Genomic DNA, 27,452 nt, shown 5'->3' on the forward strand with positions numbered 1-27,452 from the left:
AAATAGTATGTATATCAACAAATTAATCTGTTGAAGTTGTAACAGATGAAAATAGTATGTATATCAACAAATTAATCTGTTGAAGTTGTAACAGATGAAAATAGTATGTATATCAACAAATTAATCTGTTGAAGTTGTAACAGATGAAAATAGTATGTATATCAACAAATTAATCTGTTGAAGTTGTAACAGATGAAAATAGTATGTATATCAACAAATTAATCTGTTGAAGTTGTAACAGATGAAAATAGTATGTTTTTCAACAAATTAATCTGTTGAAGTTGTAACAGATGAAAATAGTATGTATATCAACAAATTAACCTGTTGAAGTTGTAACAGATGAAAATAGTATGTATATCAACAAATTAATCTGTTGAAGTTGTAACAGATGAAAATAGTATGTATATCAACAAATTAATCTGTTGAAGTTGTAACAGATGAAAATAGTATGTATATCAACAAATTAATCTGTTGAAGTTGTAACAGATGAAAATAGTATGTATATCAACAAATTAATCTGTTGAAGTTGTAACAGATGAAAATAGTATGTATATCAACAAATTAATCTGTTGAAGTTGTAACAGATGAAAATAGTATGTATATCAACAAATTAATCTGTTGAAGTTGTAACAGATGAAAATAGTATGTATATCAACAAATTAATCTGTTGAAGTTGTAACAGATGAAAATAGTATGTATATCAACAAATTAATCTGTTGAAGTTGTAACAGATGAAAATAGTATGTATATCAACAAATTAATCTGTTGAAGTTGTAACAGATGAAAATAGTATGTATATCAACAAATTAATCTGTTGAAGTTGTAACAGATGAAAATAGTATGTATATCAACAAATTAATCTGTTGAAGTTGTAACAGATGAAAATAGTATGTATATCAACAAATTAATCTGTTGAAGTTGTAACAGATGAAAATAGTGTGTATATCAACAAATTAATCTGTTGAAGTTGTAACAGATGAAAATAGTGTGTATATCAACAAATTAATCTGTTGAAGTTGTAACAGATGAAAATAGTATGTTTTTTCAACTGTTGAAGTTGTAACAGATGAAAATAGTATGTATATCAACAAATTAATCTGTTGAAGTTGTAACAGATGAAAATAGTATGTATATCAACAAATTAATCTGTTAGTTGTAACAGATGAAAATAGTATGTATATCAACAAATTAATCTGTTGAAGTTGTAACAGATGAAAATAGTATGTATATATCAACAAATTAATCTGTTGAAGTTGTAACAGATGAAAATAGTATGTATATCAACAAATTAATCTGTTGAAGTTGTAACAGATGAAAATAGTATGTATATCAATAAATTAATCTGTTGAAGTTGTAACAGATGAAAATAGTATGTATATCAACAATTCTGTTGAAGTTGTAACAGATGAAAATAGTGTGTATATCAACAAATTAATCTGTTGAAGTTGTAACAGATGAAAATAGTGTATATCAACAAATTAATCTGTTGAAGTTGTAACAGATGAAAATAGTGTGTATATCAACAAATTAATCTGTTGAAGTTGTAACAGATGAAAATAGTATGTATATCAACAAATTAATCTGTTGAAGTTGTAACAGATGAAAATAGTATGTATATCAACAAATTAATCTGTTGAAGTTGTAACAGATGAAAATAGTTGTATATCAACAAATTAATCTGTTGAAGTTGTAACAGATGAAAATAGTATGTATATCAACAAATTAATCTGTTGAAGTTGTAACAGATGAAAATAGTATGTATATCAACAAATTAATCTGTTGAAGTTGTAACAGATGAAAATAGTATGTATATCAACAAATTAATCTGTTGAAGTTGTAACAGATGAAAATAGTATGTATATCAACAAATTAATCTGTTGAAGTTTGCAACAGATGAAAGAGAGCCGAAAACATGTATATCAACAAATTAATCTGTTGAAGTTGTAACAGATGAAAATAGTATGTATATCAACAAATTAATCTGTTGAAGGTTGGTAAGATGAAAATAGTATGTATATCAATCAACAAATTAATCTGTTGAAGTAACAGAAATTAATCTGTTGAAGTTGTAACAGATGAAAATAGTATGTATATCAACAAATTAATCTGTTGAAGTTGTAACAGATGAAAATAGTATGTATATCAACAAATTAATCTGTTGAAGTTGTAACAGATGAAAATAGTATGTATATCAACAAATTAATCTGTTGAAGTTGTAACAGATGAAAATAGTATGTATATCAACAAATTAATCTGTTGAAGTTGTAACAGATGAAAATAGTATGTATATCAACAAATTAATCTGTTGAAGTTGTAACAGATGAAAATAGTATGTATATCAACAAATTAATCTGTTGAAGTTGTAACAGATGAAAATAGTATGTATATCAACAAATTAATCTGTTGAAGTTGTAACAGATGAAAATAGTATGTATATCAACAAATTAATCTGTTGAAGTTGTAACAGATGAAAATAGTATGTATATCAACAAATTAATCTGTTGAAGTTGTAACAGATGAAAATAGTATGTATATCAACAAATTAATCTGTTGAAGTTGTAACAGATGAAAATAGTATGTATATCAACAAATTAATCTGTTGAAGTTGTAACAGATGAAAATAGTATGTATATCAACAAATTAATCTGTATATCAACAAATTAATTGAAGTTGTAACAGATGAAAATAGTATGTATATCAACAAATTAATCTGTTGAAGTTGTAACAGATGAAAATAGTATGTATATCAACAAATTAATCTGAAGTTGTAACAGATGAAAATAGTATGTATATCAACAAATTAATCTGTTGAAGTTGTAACAGATGAAAATAGTATGTATATCAACAAATTAATCTGTTGAAGTTGTAACAGATGAAAATAGTATGTATATCAACAAATTAATCTGTTGAAGTTGTAACAGATGAAAATAGTATGTATATCAACAAATTAATCTGTTGAAGTTGTAACAGATGAAAATAGTATGTATATCAACAAATTAATCTGTTGAAGTTGTAACAGATGAAAATAGTGTGTATATCAACAAATTAATCTGTTGAAGTTGTAACAGATGAAAATAGTATGTATATCAACAAATTAATCTGTTGAAGTTGTAACAGATGAAAATAGTATGTATATCAACAAATTAATCTGTTGAAGTTGTAACAGATGAAAATAGTATGTATATCAACAAATTAATCTGTTGAAGTTGTAACAGATGAAAATAGTATGTATATCAACAAATTAATCTGTTGAAGTTGTAACAGATGAAAATAGTATGTATATCAACAAATTAATCTGTTGAAGTTGTAACAGATGAAAATAGTATGTATATCAACAAATTAATCTGTTAGTATGTATATCAACAAATTAATCTGTTGAAGTTGTAACAGATGAAAATAGTATGTATATCAACAAATTAATCTGTTGAAGTTGTAACAGATGAAAATAGTATGTATATCAACAAATTAATCTGTTGAAGTTGTAACAGATGAAAATAGTATGTATATCAACAAATTAATCTGTTGAAGTTCAGATGAAAATTGTATATCAACAAATTAATCTGTTGTAACAGATGAAAATAGTATGTATATCAACAAATTAATCTGTTGAAGTTGTAACAGATGAAAATAGTATGTATATCAACAAATTAATCTGTTGAAGTTGTAACAGATGAAAATAGTATGTATATCAACAAATTAATCTGTTGAAAAACAGATGAAAATATGTATATCAACAAATTAATCTGTTGAAGTTGTAACAGATGAAAATAGTATGTATATCAACAAATTAATCTGTTGAAGTTGTAACAGATGAAAATAGTATGTATATCAACAAATTAATCTGTTGAAGTTGTAACAGATGAAAATAGTATGTATATCAACAAATTAATCTGTTGAAGTTGTAACAGATGAAAATAGTATGTATATCAACAAATTAATCTGTTGAAGTTGTAACAGATGAAAATAGTATGTATATCAACAAATTAATCTGTTGAAGTTGTAACAGATGAAAATAGTATGTATATCAACAAATTAATCTGTTGAAGTTGTAACAGATGAAAATAGTATGTATATCAACAAATTAATCTGTTGAAGTTGTAACAGATGAAAATAGTATGTATATCAACAAATTAATCTGTTGAAGTTGTAACAGATGAAAATAGTATGTATATCAACAAATTAATCTGTTGAAGTTGTAACAGATGAAAATAGTATGTATATCAACAAATTAATCTGTTGAAGTTGTAACAGATGAAAATAGTATGTATATCAACAAATTAATCTGTTGAAGTTGTAACAGATGAAAATAGTATGTATATCAACAAATTAATCTGTTGAAGTTGTAACAGATGAAAATAGTATGTATATCAACAAATTAATCTGTTGAAGTTGTAACAGATGAAAATAGTATGTATATCAACAAATTAATCTGTTGAAGTTGTAACAGATGAAAATAGTATGTATATCAACAAATTAATCTGTTGAAGTTGTAACAGATGAAAATAGTATGTATATCAACAAATTAATCTGTTGAAGTTGTAACAGATGAAAATAGTATGTATATCAACAAATTAATCTGTTGAAGTTGTAACAGATGAAAATAGTATGTATATCAACAAATTAATCTGTTGAAGTTGTAACAGATGAAAATAGTATGTATATCAACAAATTAATCTGTTGAAGTTGTAACAGATGAAAATAGTATGTATATCAACAAATTAATCTGTTGAAGTTGTAACAGATGAAAATAGTATGTATATCAACAAATTAATCTGTTGAAGTTGTAACAGATGAAAATAGTATGTATATCAACAAATTAATCTGTTGAAGTTGTAACAGATGAAAATAGTATGTATATCAACAAATTAATCTGTTGAAGTTGTAACAGATGAAAATAGTATGTATATCAACAAATTAATCTTGAAGTTGTAACAGATGAAAATAGTATGTATATCAACAAATTAATCTGTTGAAGTTGTAACAGATGAAAATAGTATGTATATCAACAAATTAATCTGTTGAAGTTGTAACAGATGAAAATAGTATGTAACAAAATTAATCTGTTGAAGTTGTAACAGATGAAAATAGTATGTATATCAACAAATTAATCTGTTGAAGTTGTAACAGATGAAAATAGTATGTATATCAACAAATTAATCTGTTGAAGTTTGTAACAGATGAAAATAGTATGTATATCAACAAATTAATCTGTTGAAGTTGTAACAGATGAAAATAGTATGTATATCAACAAATTAATCTGTTGAAGTTGTAACAGATGAAAATAGTATGTATATCAACAAATTAATCTGTTGAAGTTGTAACAGATGAAAATAGTATGTATATCAACAAATTAATCTGTTGAAGTTGTAACAGATGAAAATAGTATGTATATCAACAAATTAATCTGTTGAAGTTGTAACAGATGAAAATAGTATGTATATCAACAAATTAATCTGTTGAAGTTGTAACAGATGAAAATAGTATGTATATCAACAAATTAATCTGTTGAAGTTGTAACAGATGAAAATAGTATGTATATCAACAAATTAATCTGTTGAAGTTGTAACAGATGAAAATAGTATGTATATCAACAAATTAATCTGTTGAAGTTGTAACAGATGAAAATAGTATGTATATCAACAAATTAATCTGTTGAAGTTGTAACAGATGAAAATAGTATGTATATCAACAAATTAATCTGTTGAAGTTGTAACAGATGAAAATAGTATGTATATCAACAAATTAATCTGTTGAAGTTGTAACAGATGAAAATAGTATGTATATCAACAAATTAATCTGTTGAAGTTGTAACAGATGAAAATAGTATGTATATCAACAAATTAATCTGTTGAAGTTGTAACAGATGAAAATAGTATGTATATCAACAAATTAATCTGTTGAAGTTGTAACAGATGAAAATAGTATGTATATCAACAAATTAATCTGTTGAAGTTGTAACAGATGAAAATAGTATGTATATCAACAAATTAATCTGTTGAAGTTGTAACAGATGAAAATAGTATGTATATCAACAAATTAATCTGTTGAAGTTGTAACAGATGAAAATAGTATGTATATCAACAAATTAATCTGTTGAAGTTGTAACAGATGAAAATAGTATGTATATCAACAAATTAATCTGTTGAAGTTGTAACAGATGAAAATAGTATGTATATCAACAAATTAATCTGTTGAAGTTGTAACAGATGAAAATAGTATGTATATCAACAAATTAATCTGTTGAAGTTGTAACAGATGAAAATAGTATGTATATCAACAAATTAATCTGTTGAAGTTGTAACAGATGAAAATAGTATGTATATCAACAAATTAATCTGTTGAAGTTGTAACAGATGAAAATAGTATGTATATCAACAAATTAATCTGTTGAAGTTGTAACAGATGAAAATAGTATGTATATCAACAAATTAATCAACAGATGAAAATAGTATGTATATCAACAAATTAATCTGTTGAAGTTGTAACAGATGAAAATAATTAATCTGTTGAAGTTGTAACAGATGAAAATAGTGTGTATATCAACAAATTAATCTGTTGAAGTTGTAACAGATGAAAATAGTGTGTATATCAACAAATTAATCTGTTGAAGTTGTAACAGATGAAAATAGTATGTATATCAACAAATTAATCTGTTGAAGTTGTAACAGATGAAAATAGTATGTATATCAACAAATTAATCTGTTGAAGTTGTAACAGATGAAAATAGTATGTATATCAACAAATTAATCTGTTGAAGTTGTAACAGATGAAAATAGTATGTATATCAACAAATTAATCTGTTGAAGTTGTAACAGATGAAAATAGTGTGTATATCAACAAATTAATCTGTTGAAGTTGTAACAGATGAAAATAGTGTGTATATCAACAAATTAATCTGTTGAAGTTGTAACAGATGAAAATAGTGTGTATATCAACAAATTAATCTGTTGAAGTTGTAACAGATGAAAATAGTATGTTTTTTCAACTGTTGTTGCAGGTTCCTTTGTTTGAAGTAAAATATTTTAAATTGACATTCAGCCAGTGAAGTATGATTGAAAGATTTCAAAGGTTTAGATTGCAGAATGTTTATAAAATTTACAATGAAAAATAAATTTTTTGTTGTTGTCATGTGTTTTATTTTTGTTATTTATAATGTTTGAAGTCAGTAGTTTTGTTTAACGTTTTTGAAAAGATTAAGTTAAAAGTGTCCCCTCCTACTTAACACATACCAGTATATTGGTGGATAAAAATAGATGTAGTGTATGTTTGAATAGAACAATTAGGCCCATAATACACATCATAATATCAGAGTTCACAGTGGATGTTTGAATAACAAAATAAGGTCCACAAGACATTTGAATAAAGTGAAGATCGTAGAATGTTTAAAAATAAGACTTGTGTTTATATAAAAAGGTCCACAATACATATTTTAATATAATAGAGTTTTCAATGTATTTTTGGATAAAAGTAATGTCACAATATATTTTTTCATGAAAGGAAGGTTACAGTACATGTGAGGGTTAGCTCTTGTATTTTTAGTACTGAATTGTATGAGAAGGAGAAGTGGCCAAAAATAATATAATGCTAAAGAATATTTTCTGGATCAGATACATGTGGTGTGTGATAGGATATCTATGAAGGTTTCATTGCAAGTGAAAAATGTAACTTTTGTAGTGCAGACACTACATATTGTGAAAGTGGTAAGTATCATGAAAGCTAAGCCAAATGTAACTTTTTGCTGCTGTGAAGTAGATTTTACTTGGACATTGGTATGAACAAACAAAACTTTTACTCAAGAGCAAACACACTGTTTTGATTGAGATGTTTAATATTTTTGTGTTTATTATTTTTAATTTAATTTTATAGTTATTTCTTTTATTATTATTATTCAGCACTGTTAGTTTAGTGTATGGTTTTAGGATCAACTTAAACTTCCTTGTTTGACAAAATGTTATTGGGTTTATGGCCAAGGATATTATTAAACAACATGTGTACTGTACCCAGCTGATGAAAAAGTGCAATGTAGAATTGTAATTAATATAATGTTAGCACTATGTTTAATTATCTCTTCTCATTAATAGGTGTATGTATTTAGTTTTGATCTATGTAGGTAGCTTGCTTTGATCAGAAGTGAATATATGCCCATTTAGTATCATAAAAAGTTGATTGATTGATATGCTTGGCAGCATCGTAACAACTTTGTAGGTTATGTTATGTTACATGTGGTATTCATCACAGCAACATTGTAGGTTGTGTTATGTTACATGTGGTCAACATCATTACAGCAACTCTGTAACTATGTTACATGCAGTCATCATGATGACAGCGACTCTGTAGGTTGTGTTATGTCATATGTGGTCAACTAAATACCTTCAAAGTTCTAAGATTCATCCATTACACATATATGTAAGGATAAAATAACACCTACAAAGTTCTAAGGTTCATCCATTATACATATACAAGGGTAAAATAACATCTACAAAGTTCTGATGTTCATGTGTTACACATATAAGTAAGGGTAAAATAAAGTTTTAAGATTCTTGTGCTACACACATAAAAGGGTAAAACAACACCTACAAAGTTCTAAGGTTCATGTATTACACATACACACACACACACACACACACACATGGGTAATCATTTTTAACTGTAATAATTGTTCCATATTTGCAGTGTTGGAGAGTGCCATCTGTTTAGTGATGTGTAGGTATTTCATCCATGTTGTGTTTGTGTAAAAAGTCCAAAATACTAGGTTATCACAGAGTTTTATTTTGTTTGTTACAGAAAGTTGGCCTTCATTTCCAAACAATGAAGTCAGAGAAGGGGATGTCTCCACCCCTTGGCAGTTGTTTCCTGTATTTGGATCTTTCTCTGGGCTTGAAGGTCATGTTCCTCAACACTGCACACCAAGAAGATGTGTAGTGTGTGGAAAGCAGAAAATCCAGCGAAGGAGCAAAATCCAGTGCCAGAAGTGTGGCGTTGCGTTTTGCATGGATAATAGGAAAAACTGCTTTGTGGACTTCCATCTAAATATGATACACAATGAATAAAACTTGTTAACATACCTTGTGTACTTTTACTTTGCTTCACACACACACACACACGTTTATTGTACTCAGATGAAAATAGATCTTACATAAAATAACGTATCTTATTTTGTGACATTTTAACTGTACTATAAAGTGCCTTTTGGTAGAACTGAGTAAAAAAAAGTCTGGTTGGAATTTCAATTTCTTTATTCTGATGTAGTGTCTAATTACATAGATTTGAAAAACATTTTTGATGAAACTGTATTATTATCTTAAATAGAAGCATAAAACACATGTTGGAATAACCATATTAACTGAAAGTTTTCAATTTCAGAAGATAGTTATGTTAATCGGTAGTCACTATGGAGATTATAAACTTTGTTCAACATTTATATATTTTTTTGTTATTTAATCACTAAGCCGTATTTATTGTTACATTTCATTTTTTGTAAACAATTCTCCTAGAACTTGGTTTATTTTTAGATATGCATGTTATTAAATTATTACTTGCCGCATCAACATGAAATATTTCACGGGTGATTTATGTCTTTGAATTGTAAGAGGTATTAATTTTAAAGTAACTATTCATGCATTTGTTTCCAGGATTTGCAAATATTCATCAGTTGTGATTTTTAATTAATTATAAAACAGTTTATTACATATATATTTTTCAATGCATTATGTAAATTTTCAAGGCTGAGATAATAGTTATAAGTTGTGCCCTATATGTGTAATAAAGGAACTGTTTTAGAAAGGAAACTTGTAGTGTTATATGGCTGTGTAGTCTGTCCTGTATAGTTGAAGAGAGGTATCAGAAGTTGATGTGATGGGAAATAACTCCTATAACTTTGTTAAGTGACTAATAACTTGTGCTCAAGTACAGTGTAAGTTATGAGAGTTTATAGGTGGCTACATACGATTTGGAGATTTAAATACATCTCTAGGAGAAGTTTATTGTACAGGCTCCATCTGAAACAACAGTTTTCAGATAAATATGTGTAGCTGTTTTATGTAATGAACTCAGTATAGTCTACAGTGTAATAAGGATGACATTTAATAGTTACAACTCTGTGTGAGAGCTAGTGAAACTATCAAATTTGGGAATATTCTAGTCCTATACAAAAGCTAGAAATGACCTTAAAATTGGAAATTTTTTGTATATCAGTATTTAGCATAAATGGAAAGAAACAAAAATGAAATGTCCATTAATTACAGTGCTGAAGGGCTCTGACAAAACTAACTGATTTTGAATGTGTTAACATAGGAAAATAGTTTAATGTACAGATTAAAACTTAACATTATTGTCTCTGGAACAAAGGAGATAGAGCTTCGTTATAACCTGACTCTTGGAAAGCCATCAGATTGTACTTTGTTGCAACTGAGAGCTCGTTATGATTTGTGTCCAGCTGTCTACACTTGGGAGTGATAACAACGAAGGGTTATTCTGTTATACAAGAAAATTGTTAACTGTACTAACTGCTTATAAAGAAACTGGCTCTGATTTTGTTGTTACAGTTCATTCATACATTGTTAACTTACTGCATCAAAATATGTTAGCTTTGTGTTATTTGATATTAATAAATATCTGAGTCTCTTAGCTCATTTTTACCTGCCACAATATGGTAATGTATCAACAGGGTATTTACTTAACAAGAAAAATTTCCTGTTCTCATGATTCTCTGCTGAAATTATAAATGTCCGTATATGGAAGAGCACTGCCATAGAGCTACAACTATGATGAATTGTTCATCAAGCGGGACATCGCTATAATAGGTATTTATGTTTGCGTCAAGAAGTGCCCCTATGTGGATGAATTCTTTCACTAATTAAAGGTTGAAGAAACTTATTTTTTCTATCCTACAGACTATTTTCTTTGTCAAGAGTTTTCATAACAAAGGGTAATTTTTAATAGATATGCCAGAGAAATATTAAAGCTCTTATTCTAAGGGTTTGTTTTTATGTGAAATCTTCATAATATAATAGATGAAATGTTATACCATAAAAGTCTTTGTAAAGTGTTGATGTGGTCTTATGCTGAATTGTGGATCCATGGTTCATGTCTCTCTCTGCCACATAATTTTGCTCAACACTTTGGGCAGTGGGTGTGTTAATAAAATAATGTTTAAGTCCCATCGCTTGGTAATTTAGTGTTAACAGAGGATGCTGTTGACTAGCTGCCTTCCAGTCTTATAGGTTCAAAGTTAGGAACAGATAACACAGACCACTGCTGAAGACAACAAAGGTTTGTATACATACAAAGAAGTGATTATTTGCTACCATGAAAGATACAGTGAAGGGAAATGTTTCAGGTGTACCTTGTGGTACTTGCAAAAATGAAAAACAGCATTTATGTATACCACACATATTCTTTCTTTTTTTGTCCTGTTTTTACAATAAGTAATTAGTGTCTGAACAGTTCAGATACTTTGATCAAAATATTTTAATCAACTTTGTTAGTAGCTTCAAAATTTTCACTTGAATAATTATTTTATATGTGCAAATAGCATTACCAATTCTCAAGATAGTTTTGTCTCACTTAATATGTAGTCAAATTAAGGAGGCCTAAAACAGAACAGTGGTTAAAGAACTCAGATCAAAATTTGATGATTGGTTCCATTTTTTATCAGTAAAAATTAGACCAAGAGCTGGTGGTAGGGGATGTTCAATGGTTGCCTTCACTCTAGTCCATCATGTCTAAATTAAGGACTGCTAGAATATATGTAGCTTTGTGGGAGGTTCAACATACTATAGTAATAGATGTTAAGCCTTAATTTATAATTTTATTTCTGTTTTTAGATTATTTACACATGTAATGCTTAATAAGTGATGACAAATTGTTTTTGTTAAACAATTTTTGGTTGTAAAGGCAGTTACATTTATGTGTATATCCACATGAATGTTTATTTTTTTTGTAAAGAAAAAAAATTTTAGTGTTACGTTTTTCAATTTTGTAGTGTATACTTTAATGTGGAATTTTAATGTTAAACAGTGATCTTAAAGAAAAAAATTAAAAAGATTTTTGAAATAAAAACAAGACAGTTAAAGCTGAGCTGTCATTTTTGTTTCTGAAATTTGATTGTTTTTACTTTGTTAGAAAATGGTGGTTTTATGAAGGGACTTCCGAAGTACTGGATGGAAAGTAGAAGTAATTTAGAACAAGCAGATAATCAGTCCACTTGTGTGTATTGTCATCGTAGGTTCTATGACAAATATACCCTGCAACGACACATGCAGCGCCACATGGTGGATAGAAAGAGATTTCTGTGCTACCTATGTAATAGTACCTACTGCAGAAAGGATTATCTGAAAACTCATATTGAGCTAATTCATGGGAAGCATCCTAAGTAGTCTATACAATTTATAAGTTTTCTCTTCCTGAACAACATCTTTAATTCAGTGTTGTCATGCACAAAGAAAACCCCATAAAACTTACAACAATTTATGTATGGTTACTTTATAAAGAAAGTATTAATATATTTCCAGATGTCTTATTTAGTTAGATTATGTACATCTGATCATTTTAAAAACTAGTTACTAAAAAAAATACTGAATGGAAAAAGAAAACAAAAAATACCTAATAGTGGATCTTGGTTCCATATTTGAAAGCTGCAACAAATATGAAGTTATAAACATAACACGTTCACAACCTTCCTGAGCTGATGTGATTTAATTCCCACACCTGACATATTTTCGTACCATTCATTGTCAGTACAGGTCCACATGCATTAAGTGGTTTTGTGTTTTCCTGTGAAGTTATTCACTTTGTATGTAAAATACCTTGGCAGTAACTGGTGAAATTAACTGTAATATTGACAATTTCTGGGCAACTTGTAACCAAGAAGGTTGTGGACCCTCAAATTATTTTTGTGCATAAATAATCCTAAAAATTGTGTTAAAAAAGCTCATAAAGAGTTTATCAGTAGTTCTAAAGTTAAGAACAAGAATTTGCTGTAAATAAATTGAAGGATTTGAGAAATTATTTGCAAGTTCATATTTAATACAATATAAGTTACCAGAGGTGATTTTACCAGCTGTTAGTAGAGTTAAAGAAATGTAAAATTATCATCACAGTTATTAAGCTGATGCATCCTGAAATTCTTTTCTAGTGGTACAGCTTTAAATCTGAATTATGATAAAACGTTCCTTGATCATAACATTATTATTGTGTCATAGTTTCATCATGAATACTCTGCCTAAACAATCTATCAAAGAATTCTTCCTTGTTAGAAGTTTCATATCTGAATATTTTTTTTTACTTTTGTTTCAAGTACAGTGGTGAGTCTGACATTTTGTATTTGATTTGCTAGTAATACCTCAAGGATGAATAATAAAGAATGTTGCATTAAGTTTTGTCTCTATATTTATACACACATATATATGAGTATTTGATAAGGTATGTTCTAGTTATCAGTTTTTGCTTATGTTCATCTTGTTTTCTTCTAATATTTAAGTACTGTAAGTTTAGTAATTACTTAAATGAGTCAGAACTACAAATATTTTGAAACTTGTAACATGTGGAAGTGAAATTTGTGTTTTTGTTTAATTGTAGAACAGAAAAGAAAGGGCTTATTACAGATGTTTTTGTCTGTGGTAATAATGGCCAGCACAAAAATATATATCAGAGTGGGATAGGTTCAGTTAACCATTTATTTTTAGTGTGAAATTTAGCTAGAACAGCTAAGTGACTTGAAGGCCAGCTTAGTAATGTCTGGTTTTCTGATTGTTCTGGAACGGCTTGACGAGCCACATCTAGAAATTAAGTGAAGAAAAATAACTGTTGAGACAAATTTAGGATTTGAGTGAAGAGAAATAACAGGTAAGGCTTAGGTTTGTCATTGCATGGTAAATTTATTGAATAGCACATCACATTTAAGTAAAGTAAATGCAATATTTTTATTGAAAGGCTCAGAATATTAACTGAATGTGGTAGAATAACCATAACAAGTGATTCTAACTCAGATCTTGGATGAACACTAAGATTATAAAATTCATTATATACATCTGGTTTCTCATTAAACTGTGGAAACCATAACACAGTAGAGTAGGTGTTGTTATAGAGGTGGTCATAAAACATGGTATGTTCGTGAATATAAACAGAAGTTAATGACACTGTCTTCAAAATAGTAATCTACGAACTATGCATTACCTAAAGAGTAACTCAGCTCAGCTATGAATACACATCTGTATGTATAACTCTACAATTCTGATAAAAAAAATCTAGTTTTTGGAACTGCAGAAGTGAAACACTATCTTACATTGATTAAACTAGATTTGTAGCTATTACAGTTTTATCAAGGCTATCTCTGATTATTTGAAACTGTATGATACAGGAGAAGAAGCTCATTTGAAAATGTTAAATATGGTTTTTCCTCTGATAGTTTACATATAGCATGAAGCTTGAGTGACAGACAAGTGGTACATATAAAGTAATTATATTACTAAAAAATACAATTATGTCATAAAAAATCTGACTTTAAAAATGTTTCTGTGACAGTTTGTAAGGAAGATGAAAAAACTTACTAATGAACAAGTCTAACAACAACAGAAAAGGATAAATTTGTTAGAGAAAAAAAAGGGAAAATTAATTTTAGACATGATTCTTAGGGAAAAAACAAACAAAACTTATCTTCAGAAAATAAGGTTCCCTCTTGAGAAACTTGTTTAAATCTTCTAAAACTCAAGGAGGGAAAGAAGAAGTAATAATTATATGTAATCATAAAACTCTAAAATGGGGTGAAAGGAGGAGTCATGGGCTACCCATCAAAGGTAAGTGTGACATGACTGTGATTTAAATAAAATAATTGAGTGGATCTAGTGGAGTCTTCATATTGAGAATGGTGAAGAACCACATTCAGAATGAGAAAAATTTAAGTCACATCAGAAACATGAACAAAATGTAATGAGGAACTTTCATAGAAAAGAAAATTGTCAAATATATTTCAATAAAATTGCTAAAAAACAGTAATACATTAACATGACTGTTCATAGAAAGTCTCCTCGTGTAATACTACATTAACATGACTGTTCATAGAAAGTCTCCTTGTGTAATACTACATTAACATGACTGTTCATAGAAAGTCTCGTGTAATACTACATTAACATGACTGTTCATAGAAAGTCTAACATGACTGTTCATAGAAAGTCTCGTGTAATACTACATTAACATGACTGTTCATAGAAAGTCTCCTCGTGTAATACTACATTAACATGACTGTTCATAGAAAGTCTCCTCGTGTAATACTACATTAACATGACTGTTCATAGAAAGCCTCCTCGTGTAATACTACATTAACATGACTGTGCATAGGAAGTCTCCTTGTCAGCTGTTAAACACTGTATGCAGATACTTACGGAAGATTGTTGTTGATGGAATACTTACTGTTTATGCAAGTTTTTGTGAGATTGCTGATTGGTGGAGAGATCTCCACTGAGTTCATTAAAGGATGGCCTACAAGTATGATGTGGAAAGGAAGATGCTGATGATTTGATAAAAACTGTTTAATGGTTTATCAGCACCAGAGGGACCATATTTTATATTAAACCACAAAGTATATGAAACTTGGTGAGCCCACTATGATGATGAGAAACTCACTTGAAGTAAAGATGTATTCTAAAGACAGCTGGTATGGGCCCTGAAGTTTAAATATCTGTATGAGTTGTTTTTAGAATACATATTAAACTTTTTTAATGTATGTGTCATATATTTAAATTAATGGATAAATAAGAGCTCAAAGACACAATGTGTAGCAAACTGTAATGATAATTAAGGCAGTATATGTGATCTTGCACATTTACATTGCATTCCAGAATACTAATGAGTGAATAGTTGAAATTTTATCCTGAAAAGTTATTGCAAGACATCATTGATAACAAAATACATAAATTATGGCTACAATTTCACAACTTAATTCATTAATATCAATATTTGCTATGAATAAATTATGTCTTTAAATGAACAGCTTTGACAGACTGAACATACCAGTATACCCGTGACTACCAAAACCATCTTTGTAAATTTTAAAATGCTGGTTACATTTCTGAGTGGTTATTGTCTGTTTTACTGTATACTGATAAATAACATGAAATAGAATTCCCACTTACACAGAAATTTTACATCACTTAGATTCAACTTAATTACATAAAACAAAAATTTCTCTCGGAGATTTCACATTAAAAATTCTTAGCTAGTCGGGTTTAAAGTCACTTTGGTTCAACTAAATAAAGGTAAACAAAATGTATTTTGGTAATATAAATATGAGTCTTTCTTGTGTTTTTTACATTAATGTTTCAGAAACTTATCTTGTATCTGATTTTGACTGCAAAGATGTATATACAATGTAAACTCCGTGTGTTATAGGATATGGTTATAATATCAACTTTCATTGTACTGTTACTGACTCAGAAAAATAGATCATACAATGAAACTAAGAAAAGTAACTGAGACAATCATGATAGTTATATACTGAAGATTAGCTAGCTGTACTTTATAAGAACAATTTGCATGGTCTAATGCATTGTTGTTTCCATGAAGATATGAGCCATGCTGTTATGGGTAGACTTATAGCTGGGGATGTATCACAGCCCTTTTAAGTAAAACAAGGCTAGTAAAAGACTAAAGAAGCAAAGGACAACAATTGAAAGAAGGAAGCCTTCAGTGTAGCTTTGCACGAAATTAAAAAATAACAAAAATGTTTTGCATCAATATAAATAAATAGAGTATTTAATCATAGTAACATCAAAATAAAATGTATAACTGGTTTTATCTGTGTAAACTGTTTCACGAATAATTTATGGTGTTACATTTAGCTATGTGTTGTACATTATATGTGATTCGTACAATAAAAGTTCCTTCTTCGTTGGAACCGACAAAGGGATGTTTTTTACTCACTTTTCAACACTACTTCATACAAGTTCTCTTAAAACAAACATGATTGAAGACAACGTTTCTGAAACTGAAAACAATATAGTCAGATAAGTTAATTCAATTTGCTAATACTAAACCAAAGTTAAACTGTGTACAAGTATGGAAAATCAATACAATCTCAGTTTAGTCTTATACATAAACTCTAATAAAGAATTCGGAATATTTTAAATAACTTAAGTTGAATGCACGTTCATTCATATAACAAAAAGAGTATATTTTCATTGACCTACAATGGTTCTGATGTACAATAAAATAGGAATAGTTTTAAGAACTGACAATTTAGAAATATGTTAGAAAGAAGGAAAGAAAAGAGACAAACTTGTGTTGAATAATAGAATGGTTTGCTGAAAATTAAATTATGTAAATTTGCTCCCCTATAGATTTACAGTGCCAAAAATCTGTCTCTAGCAAGTTGCTTTCAGTATCGAAAAAAAACACACATGCTGAACCACAAGGCCATCTTAATTTCAAAAGTTGAACTAATACAACATATTACTTACCGACATATTTCTACAACCTCAATTTCTTTATACTTTATGGATATCAGGTAGGCATGTCAGCTGCTAACTAATTAGAAATATAATTTATTCTCATTGCTTGGAAGAAACAATGTTTAAAAACAAATTGATTTTTACCCTTACACTAAGATTTATTCATTATATTTATTTATTGTACATATACTGTAGAATACAGTAAGTCAGATAAGGAGTTGGAAACTGTAACAATGTTTCTGTTTTTAACTATAAAGTTTGTGTGTGTGTTTTCTTATAGCAAAGCCACATCGGGTCATCTGCTGAGTCCACTGAGGGGAATTGAACCCCTGGTTTTAGCGTTGTAAATCCGTAGACTTACTGCTGTATCAGCGGAGAACAACTATAAAGTTAGTTGTGCCCCAAATCATAGTGCAAAATTTATACAGCTATAAACTTTTGACAGTGTTTTTGAAAACCAGTGTCTTAGTGATATTTATAGCTAACATAGGTGACAAATATAATGAACAGAACAACTGACATATTACAGAAGGAATTATGACAAAAATTAACTGTATATATTTTGTAGTTCATAATGTGTAAATGTAAAAATCAACAACAGACGTCTTAATAAATAGTAAACAAAGTAGATAAAATAGTAAAACTAACGTATGTTGAATTACATTTCAAAATGCTATCAAGCACATATACTGGTTGACTGTCATATACCCCCCACAGTAAAAAGACAAAATTGCATATGAAAAAATTGATCCTCTTAGAATAGGCGTGTAACAAAATCGCACTTTCTAATTTTTAATAAAAATATGTACTTCATTCACTCTTAGCGGTTATTGTGTGTCTAAAAAAAAAAGCTAAATGTGGCTTTTAGTTGTATCATTTTGTCATGAATTCACTCACAATAACAAACTTTGTGAGCAATATTATAAAGTTCATTAAATAATTTTCCTACATAAAGAATCTACTACAATAAAGAAAACAAAAGTAACAAATTTCGAAAATGCATATTTTTCAACCTAGAAACAAACTAGGGAATCCTAAACCATTACACGGAAGTAAAAGATCTTACTGTTAAAACGTAGATTCAAAACTGTGAAGGTGCGATTTGATTTGAGCATATTTAATGCACCATATAATAATTTAATTTGTGGCATTCATGTTCATATTTGTATTGCCTTCATTTTTAGTTCTCTACATATATCTTAGATTATAATATCTGAAATTTACAACCACAATGGCACACTAAATTCAAACTTAAAAAAAAAAAAATCAATAGCGCCTAATTTCCTTAAACAACGTAAAATGGAAAAGTTTCGTATGACTAATAATGTCATTAAATTAAAACCCCAAAATAAATCAATATTTATTTACAACATCAGTTTTAAATACCACTGCAATGTTAATGGTTAAATTCAATAATCCAGCCATAACAGTAACAAATAAATTTAAACTAAGTTAAGCTTAAAAACAAAATTAAAATGTAATTAACTGTTAATAGAATTGAGTATTATTATTAAAAATATAAATGTTATTAACCGCAGAATAGTAATATACCGAAAATAGTCCGACTACCTTGTCGTATATTTTTTTAACAAGTATTGATTTTAAAGTACTCGACATAAACACCGTCGCATACACATTTTCTTTAGATCAAATTCAAGTTTAATTTTTGAATTTGCCTTACTATTTGATTATTTTACTCACGCAACAGCGAAAGGAGTGGTGTGGCCTCTTTCGGATATATTATGTTAAACAAAAAAAAAAAAAAAAAGATTTGGAGGTGCAAACAACTTGGATAATTGTATTGTGCACCATGTAAGAATGTTAATGACATCCATCTATCTGACTAACTTCATATCAAGACTTCCCACAGTTTGTTCCGTTTACTATAAATATAGTACTAACTATTCCACACAATATCATGTATTTTCATTACGATGGACAGCACGCATAGTCCAATGTTTGGGTTTACGCTAACAAAAATAAATAAAAAACTTTTGTTTTAATATTTATATAAGTCACAAGCTGTCCTTACTCAGCGTTGCCCGGGTATTACCTAAACAGAAAGTTGATCTTTAACTGTTTATAAACAGAAAGGATCAAAACTTTGCTCTTCATATAACAATGTATGTCAAATGGGCATATTTTGTTTGAGATATATGACTCAAGAGCGCAAAAATTAAAGAAAGCTAAATAAAATATAAATTTATTGTATAGTTTACGTTCTCTTAATAGTCATTGCAATGCCTCTCGATCAACATTTTCAGACCTGTCCTGAGGAACAAGACGATAAGAACTATCAACTCTGTGGTATCCCACATAGAGCTGAAAATACCAGTGTTTTAAGGCTTAGGCCAACTTCTTTGAATGTCTGTCTTTGGCTTTTGTTAATATTCATAGGGGGAAATTGGAGCTGCTTAAATTCCAATTTGCACTGTTGGATGAGAGGCATAACCCTTTCTGTGATCGTAGATGAATGTAATTTTAACCAGTTCAGACCCCGATTAAAATATTTTTCGTTATTTTCTCGCCAAAGAAATCTCGTATTCTTGATTTACAAACCTTTTACGATGTGCAAGTGATGGCACTATATTTTTAGTTTATATCATACAGTCTTCCATTGTAAAAGCATTAATTCTGACAAGTATTTTCGTTTTTTTTTTAAATCTGTCATATGTATTTTTAGTAAAATATATTATTTCAGTAATAAAAATAACAATTTAATATTTTATCACAAGATGGCACTTCTTTACTTATTATTATTAATGCTTAGAAGCTTTCAAGAGTTTATTTATATCCTCAAAAAACGTTTGAGCATCAACCAGTTACATTTTAAACAAGAACTTAAACTACGACCTAACATATGTAAAAAAGTAGCAACTGAACACCTGTTCTTACTGTAGTGTCTACTAAATGAATTACGTTCATTTTTTTTTTTAGTTAGCGATTGACAGTTCATCATATGCATAGATTCGGTTACATTCCCTCCGTCGGCATAAGAGGTTTTATTCTTTTTGTAAAAATCACTTTGCTTGATTTCTGTTCGAGCATCATGACTTACAGTAATTTGAGGATGCTGCTGATTTCTTCTCATGATGTTGTTAAAAGAAAAAAATTCAAACAGTTTTTACGTTGATCAAACTAATGTGAAAATGTGTGTGGAGAGACAGTTTTTCACATTGGTCAAATCAATGTGAAAATATGTTGACAGACATTTTTTTACGTTGGTCATATCAATGTGAAAAATGAGTATACACAGACAGCTTTTAATTTGTTGAAATCAAGGCTGATTTTTATTCTATTGAAATTTATTTTATACAGTAAAAACAAACAAACAAAAATCTGTAAAAACAAATAAAAAACAGCTGTCCGTTTAACTGGTTAAAATACGTAGAGAAATACGTTATAGATTTATTTTATTGCTAAATTAACAAAATATGATACATTTCCTGGTTAAGTTGTTAGAGGTGGTCCAAGGGTATTTGAAGTCTTGGATAAGCCCGTAAGCTGTGCATGTCTTCCTCCTCACGTACAGCGAAATATGGAATTATTTAAACTGTTCAACACCCAAAAACGACTACAATAGCAAGTATCTATTGTTCTACAAGTTTTAGTGGCTGTGGGGAAATGGTATAGTCAATGCGTTTCGCTAAACTACGTAATAAGAGTAGTAGAGTAATTGCTGATATAAGTAACAACTGTAACTCTATATAAATACAAAATACTGTTTGTTGGCTGTTACTTATATAAATATAACAGTACTGCATGTTGTATGTTATCTATACAAATATAATATTATTACCTGTTGGCTGTTACCCATACAAAAATATTAATACTATATGTTATCTATATAAATATAATAGTGCTGTCTGTTATATGTTATCTACATAAATATAATAGTTCTGTCTGCTGTATGTTATCTACATAAATATAATAGTACTGTCTACTGTATGTTATCCATATAAATATAATAGTACTGTCTACTGTATGTTATCCATATAAATATAATAGTACTGTCTACTGTATGGTATCCATATAAATATAATAGTAGTGTTTACTGTATGTTATCCATATAAATATAGTAGTACTGTTTACTGTATGTTATCCATATAAATATAATAGTACTGTCTACTGTATGTTATCCATATAAATATAATAGTACTGTCTACTGTATGTTATCCATATAAATATAATAGTACTGTCTACTGTATGTTATCCATATAAATATAATAGTACTGTTTACTGTATGTTATCCATATAAATATAGTAGTACTGTTTACTGTATGTTATCCATATAAATATAATAGTACTGTCTACTGTATGTTATCCATATAAATATACTAGTACTGTCTACTGTATGTTATCTATATAAATATAGTAGTACTGTCTACTGTATGTTATCCATATAAATATAATAGTACTGTCTATTGTATGTTATCTATATAAATATAGTAGTACTGTCTACTGTATGTTATCCATATAAATATAATAGTACTGTCTACTGTGTTATCCATATAAATATAATAGTACTGTCTACTGCATGTTATCTATATAAATATAGTAGTACTGTCTATTGTATGTTCAATATATAAATGTAATAGTACTGTCTGTTGTATGTTCACGTAACTACTTTGCAGGGCGTGTGTGTTGATCTTCGCAATTTATATTAGGGTTTTTACGTTTCTTACACTTACGTATAAGGGAAGCAACTTTTCATGTTCCAAGATAACCTTTCATTAATCATGAATTTACGTAACTTCCATCCAGGGGCGATTACGCCAGTTAGTGAAGTCCCCCGCTGGTACAGCGGTATGTCTACGGATTTACAACACTAAAATCAGGGGTTCGATTCCCCTCGGTGGGTTCCCCAGATAGCTTGCTGTGGCTTTGCTATAAGGAAACAAACTGCAGTTAGTGAAACTATAAATTTCAAATACTTAACTAATATACAGTGTTCGTAAATTCTGAAAAACAGAAACATGACGCGTAGCAACTGTCTGCTCAGTCAGTATAATTTTTTCACAAAATATGAGATGTTTTATAATTTATACTTCCATTTTACCGTCATCTATAAATGTAAAACCCTAGGCATCTGCGTCAAAAATTTAATTTGCGTCATCCATATTAAAATAAATGACAGCACGTTCTCTTGTGTTTTGTTTATTAATTATTTTTCGTTTGTGTGTTATTAAGCGCAAAATTATACCATGGGCCATCTGCATTCTGCTCGTCGCTGATATCGAAACCGCATTTTTTACGTTACAAGCTACTAGGGTATTTATTTAGTAGTTTTATTTTTAAGGTAGATGATAAAATAATAACACCCTTGTTTGGATATGATTCTGATAACAAAACAATACAAATAAACTTGAAGAAACGTACATCGTTTGGTTACTTTATTTTTAACGATCAATTTTCAAATGCACACGGCCCAGCATGGCTAGGTGGTTAAGGAACTCGACTCGTAATCCGAGGGTTGCAAGTTCGAATCCCTGTCACAACAAACATGCTTGCCCTAGGGGCGTTATAATGTGACGGTAAATCTCACTATTCGTTGGTAAAAAAGTAGCCCAAGAGTTGGTGGTGAGTGGTGATGACTAGTTGCTTTCCCTCTAGTCTTATACTGCTAAATTAGGGACGGCTAGCGCAGATGGCCCTCGAGTAGCTTTTCGCGAAAACAAAAAACATCAAACTAAAATAGAAAGGACCAGTCATGGTGTATCACTTCAAAATTAGAGATGGCTAGTGCAGATAGCCCTCGAGAAGCTCTGGGTGAAATTTAACAAACAGAATACAAATTAAACAAAATAATAAACACGGAAGGTGCTTATAATCTCGTATTATTTATAAGCTTCGATTTGATATACTTAATTATAATTTTCACTACTTTCTAAACTATAGAGAACATATAATATAATAACAGGAGTACAAGAACACTAAGGTGAGTATTACATAGAAGACATTCTTGTAGTTATTTTTGTTTTTCTCACGAAGCAACCACAAATCTCGTGAGTGCCCTAAACTTTAGCCACTTGTCGGTGCACGTGTCGCTTGCTACTGTCGTTGGTTTTCGTTAAACGTAAACATGTAGAGACTTTCTAACGCATTAGAAAGGAGTACGACAGTAAAATTAGATTTTGTAGTGTTGTTGTTGGAAATGTTGTCTTATCTAATTCATTTTTGAGTCCAAAATACGCGGCTTATCAGTGGTGTCGGAACTAGAGGGGGCTGTGATACCTGTTTTACATTCGACATCTGATTCTGTGATGGCGAACAACACCTGAAGCTGAAATCCCTGGTGAGAGAGATAGTGCAGGAGGTTATAACACTGTTACCATGTTATTTCTCTTATCCTACAAGTATCGCCACTGCTGAGCATCCATTTAGCTCGGTATGGCGTATCAAGTCACTTCTTATAAGCTCCATGACTTAACAAAGATGTAATTATTTATGAAAGTTTGTAAATAATGCGTGATACTTCTAAAAACCTTGATTAATGATATTATAAAAACTGGGCAAAATCTTCTTATTTTAATGTAACTTTATTTTGCCCCCCCCCCACACTTACAACGCTAGTAAACAAGTTTCGATACCCGTGGTGGGAAGAGAACAAGTAGACCATTGTATAGCTTTGTGCTTAAAACAGAGAAATAAAAATTTTATTTTAACACACACACACACACATATATATATATATATCATACTTAGAAATGCATTCTCGAGACGGCTGGTATGGGTATTAGAACATTAATTCAATTAACGTACAAAACAACGTTTCGACCTCCTTAGGTCATCTTAGGTTGTCATTTAAACTTTTTGTTAACTTAAAGAAGACCTAAGAAGGTCGAAACGTTGTTCTGTACTTTATTTTAATTAAAGTTTTAATACCCATACCAGCCATCTTGAGAATGCATTTTTACTTCAAGTTGGTTTCTTGTCATCACAAATTTCATGGTTAAGCTCCTTCTATTAATGATTTACTTTTTACACCAATGGATCTCTTGCTAGGACTATGTTGATTTCTTCCACTATTATGAAAACACTTTAAATTATTTCGCATTTTTGATATTCTCTTTATGATTAGTCGTGGAACGATAATAAAATAAAATCATCATTTTATCCTATTCAGGATACCTACATGCTATAATTATAACATGTCAAGATGGCGGTATTGCGTCCATTGCGAGAAACAAAATTAAAAGATATTTTCTCATTTAGAAATATTGCAATAACCTGAAGTTATAAATGCTTTTGATATGAAAATACCACCAATGACAATAACTATGTTATGTGGATGACGTTATTGCATTTATCCAAGTTTTCCTAGACCTGGAATCATTCTGATTGGTCAAACTGCTTGCTTTGCCTTTCCGTCTGTTCATTCCTTTTCTTCCAGAAAGATCTAATCATGCTGGTTTCAGGATAGCTCTTATCTCTAGAAGCCACTTATAGAAAGAGCATTTGATAGGAAGACAATTTAAGTTGACAAATGAACTGACTTTATAGATATCTGATCATTATGACCATCAAAGGTCGTTTGGGCACGTGCTCTGACAAAACTCATTCAGTCTCTCTGAGCTGGGGGTGAGATGAACAATAGCACTAACAGCTTGCCTTCGCTCCCCAGGTCTTTAACTACCACATCCCACTGGATCGACAAAGTTCATTTGTCTTCACTTCCGTTAGGCAATTAAGCGCACGACACAGCGCACGTGTTTGCCACGACATCGACAATTACAGGGGTATCAGCCAGATACGCCATGTGTAACGTATACTGCTGTCTCACTGTGGATCATTTTCATTCAATTTGACAAAACCTAGGAAGCTACAGCCGTTCTTATTTTTACATAGAACCCATAAATTACTTAATCTCTACGACAGAAAGGAAACTAAGGTTCTAGGAAATGGGAGATAGCCACCCCAGAAAGAGAGAGAAAGAGAGAGAGAGAGAAACCTTTGCCCTCTACTCTAGCACATGCTGATTTTTCACAAGATGGCGACAGAATGTCATGGAAACTATGATAGCACGACACGTGTAGAAACATAATGACTTATCGTTATGAGCCCCTTTGATCAACCCCGTCTAAATTTAAGTTATTTTTAAATGTTGTGATTACATTTAACGCAGTGAAAAAAAGAGAGTTAACCTGTTAATCCTGAACATTATAGAAGGACGCAAACACGAGTGACTGCCTCGGATCGTACTGAACACTCGTATTTAGAGTCATACCTAAGTTCAATGGTTTTCTATTACCCAGTTTACAAAGTTTTTAATTTAATTTGTTTTCCAAGCTTCAAGTTTAGTTATGTTCGATATTTGAACAAAGCTACGAAACTGTCATCTGCGTTTAGCGTCCCTAACTTCGAATCCAATAGGCTGTAGAGGGAAAGCAGCTAGTCAACAGCACCCACCGCCACTTTCTAGGCTACTCTAATCAAATAGCAGGATTTGGTCGTTACTCCTATAACTCACCCATAGTTCCAAAGTGCGGAGTGCGATTTTGTGGCAATGGGACACGATCGATAGGCCCTCAGATTCACAGTTCGGTACGCTAAATAATAGACCACGCCTCTATTACTGTTATTATAAACCACCTTTTATCCAGAATGGAGGACACGGTAACATACAAAAATATGAGGTCTTGTAATTAAGAAGTGATTAGTTTTTGTTAAATTCTGGAATAACTTGAAAATCGAGAGAATATAAAATGGTCGTTCATTCGTTACCCTGTACGAAATTGTTGTAAGAGCCATATAGCTATAAATCTTTTACCCAGTTTCTGGTGTAAAGGAAAGTCTGTAAAAGCAATTCTAGCCATAGGTGTCGCTAAGTGATTAAAACATTTGAGGCTCTAACCCCTATAGGAGCAGAAATTTTCCGCATTTCGGTATGGGCTTGACATAACCAGATGATTAGGGAGGTCGACTTGCAATCTGAGAGTCGCGGGTTCGAACCGTCATACCAAACATGCTCGCCTTTTCAGCCGTGGGGGGGTTATAGTGTGACGGTCAATCCCACTATTCGTTGGTAAAAGAGTACCCCAAGAGTTGGCGGTAGGTGATGATAATTAGCTGCCTTTCATCTAGTCGTACACTGCCAAATTAGGGACCTAGAGCAGATAGCCCTAGAGTAGCTTTGCGTGAAATTCAAAAATCGAAAACAAACCTCTCAGCCGTGGGATCGTTATAACGTACCAGTCAATCCCACTATTTGTTAGTAAAGAGTAGTCCAAGAAAACGCGGTGACGACTAACAGCCTTTTCTCTAGTCTTTCCCTACTAAATTAGGAACGATTACCGCAGATAACCCCCGTACAGTTTTACAGATAATCCAAAACAAACGTTTCAGTGTGATATCGATCCTGGGATTCGGGGTATGTGATCAGTGTGCCACTGCTTAGCGATCTCCATGATTTTGCTATTAGATGCTGTTTTCTTCAATGTTGTTCCTGTTGAATCGTGATGTAAAAATCTACCGCACGTGAATGGGCTGTGTGATTTGTGTTATATTGTGCTTTTTATATAATATGAAATTATTGTATTACAATGACGTATTACGTCAAATTATAGTGTTACAACAGAACATATATATCACGTATAACCAGATGTTCATAAAGGTTGTTTGGGTAACAGTGTCTGGTTGCTATACAGAAATATTCATAACGTTTCCTTTGCACAGCAGTTGAAGGGAAATATTAAAAACTAGAGTTACAGTTTTATACAAGTTACGATATTAATGGAAGTTTCAAGTCTACAGGATCGGTGAATGATGGGTAATTTGCTATAAGATAGAAAACTGGTCCGATCTGGTTACAACAAAGGCTTTCGTTGTTTGAAGGATGCGAAAGTGTTTTATTGGGTTATCCGCAATCTGTATTCTTTTTTGATGTTTGTTTTGCTATAGATATAGTAGAATTATATTTACGCAGCACATATATACACCCGAGTGTATAAATAAACTTTTGCTATACGCCTACACTTCATTGCCACCACGTAACACGAAAATGGAAAC

At 30.2% G+C, this 27,452-nt stretch overlaps 1 long non-coding RNA gene across 1 annotated transcript in view; it reads left to right on the forward strand.

Moving 5' to 3' along the window:
- Window positions 1–13,375, forward strand: part of LOC143247310 (uncharacterized) — a 33,390-nt gene extending 20,015 nt beyond the window's left edge. Inside the window, exon 3 of the long non-coding RNA XR_013026501.1 lies at window positions 8,785–13,375. This is a non-coding gene — a long non-coding RNA (uncharacterized LOC143247310). The remainder of the gene's footprint in view (window positions 1–8,784) is intronic.
- The last annotated feature ends 14,077 nt before the right edge of the window (window positions 13,376–27,452 follow it).

The sequence above is a fragment of the Tachypleus tridentatus genome, chromosome 3 (genome assembly GCF_004210375.1).
Source record: "Tachypleus tridentatus isolate NWPU-2018 chromosome 3, ASM421037v1, whole genome shotgun sequence".
Lineage (NCBI taxonomy): Eukaryota > Metazoa > Arthropoda > Merostomata > Xiphosura > Limulidae > Tachypleus > Tachypleus tridentatus.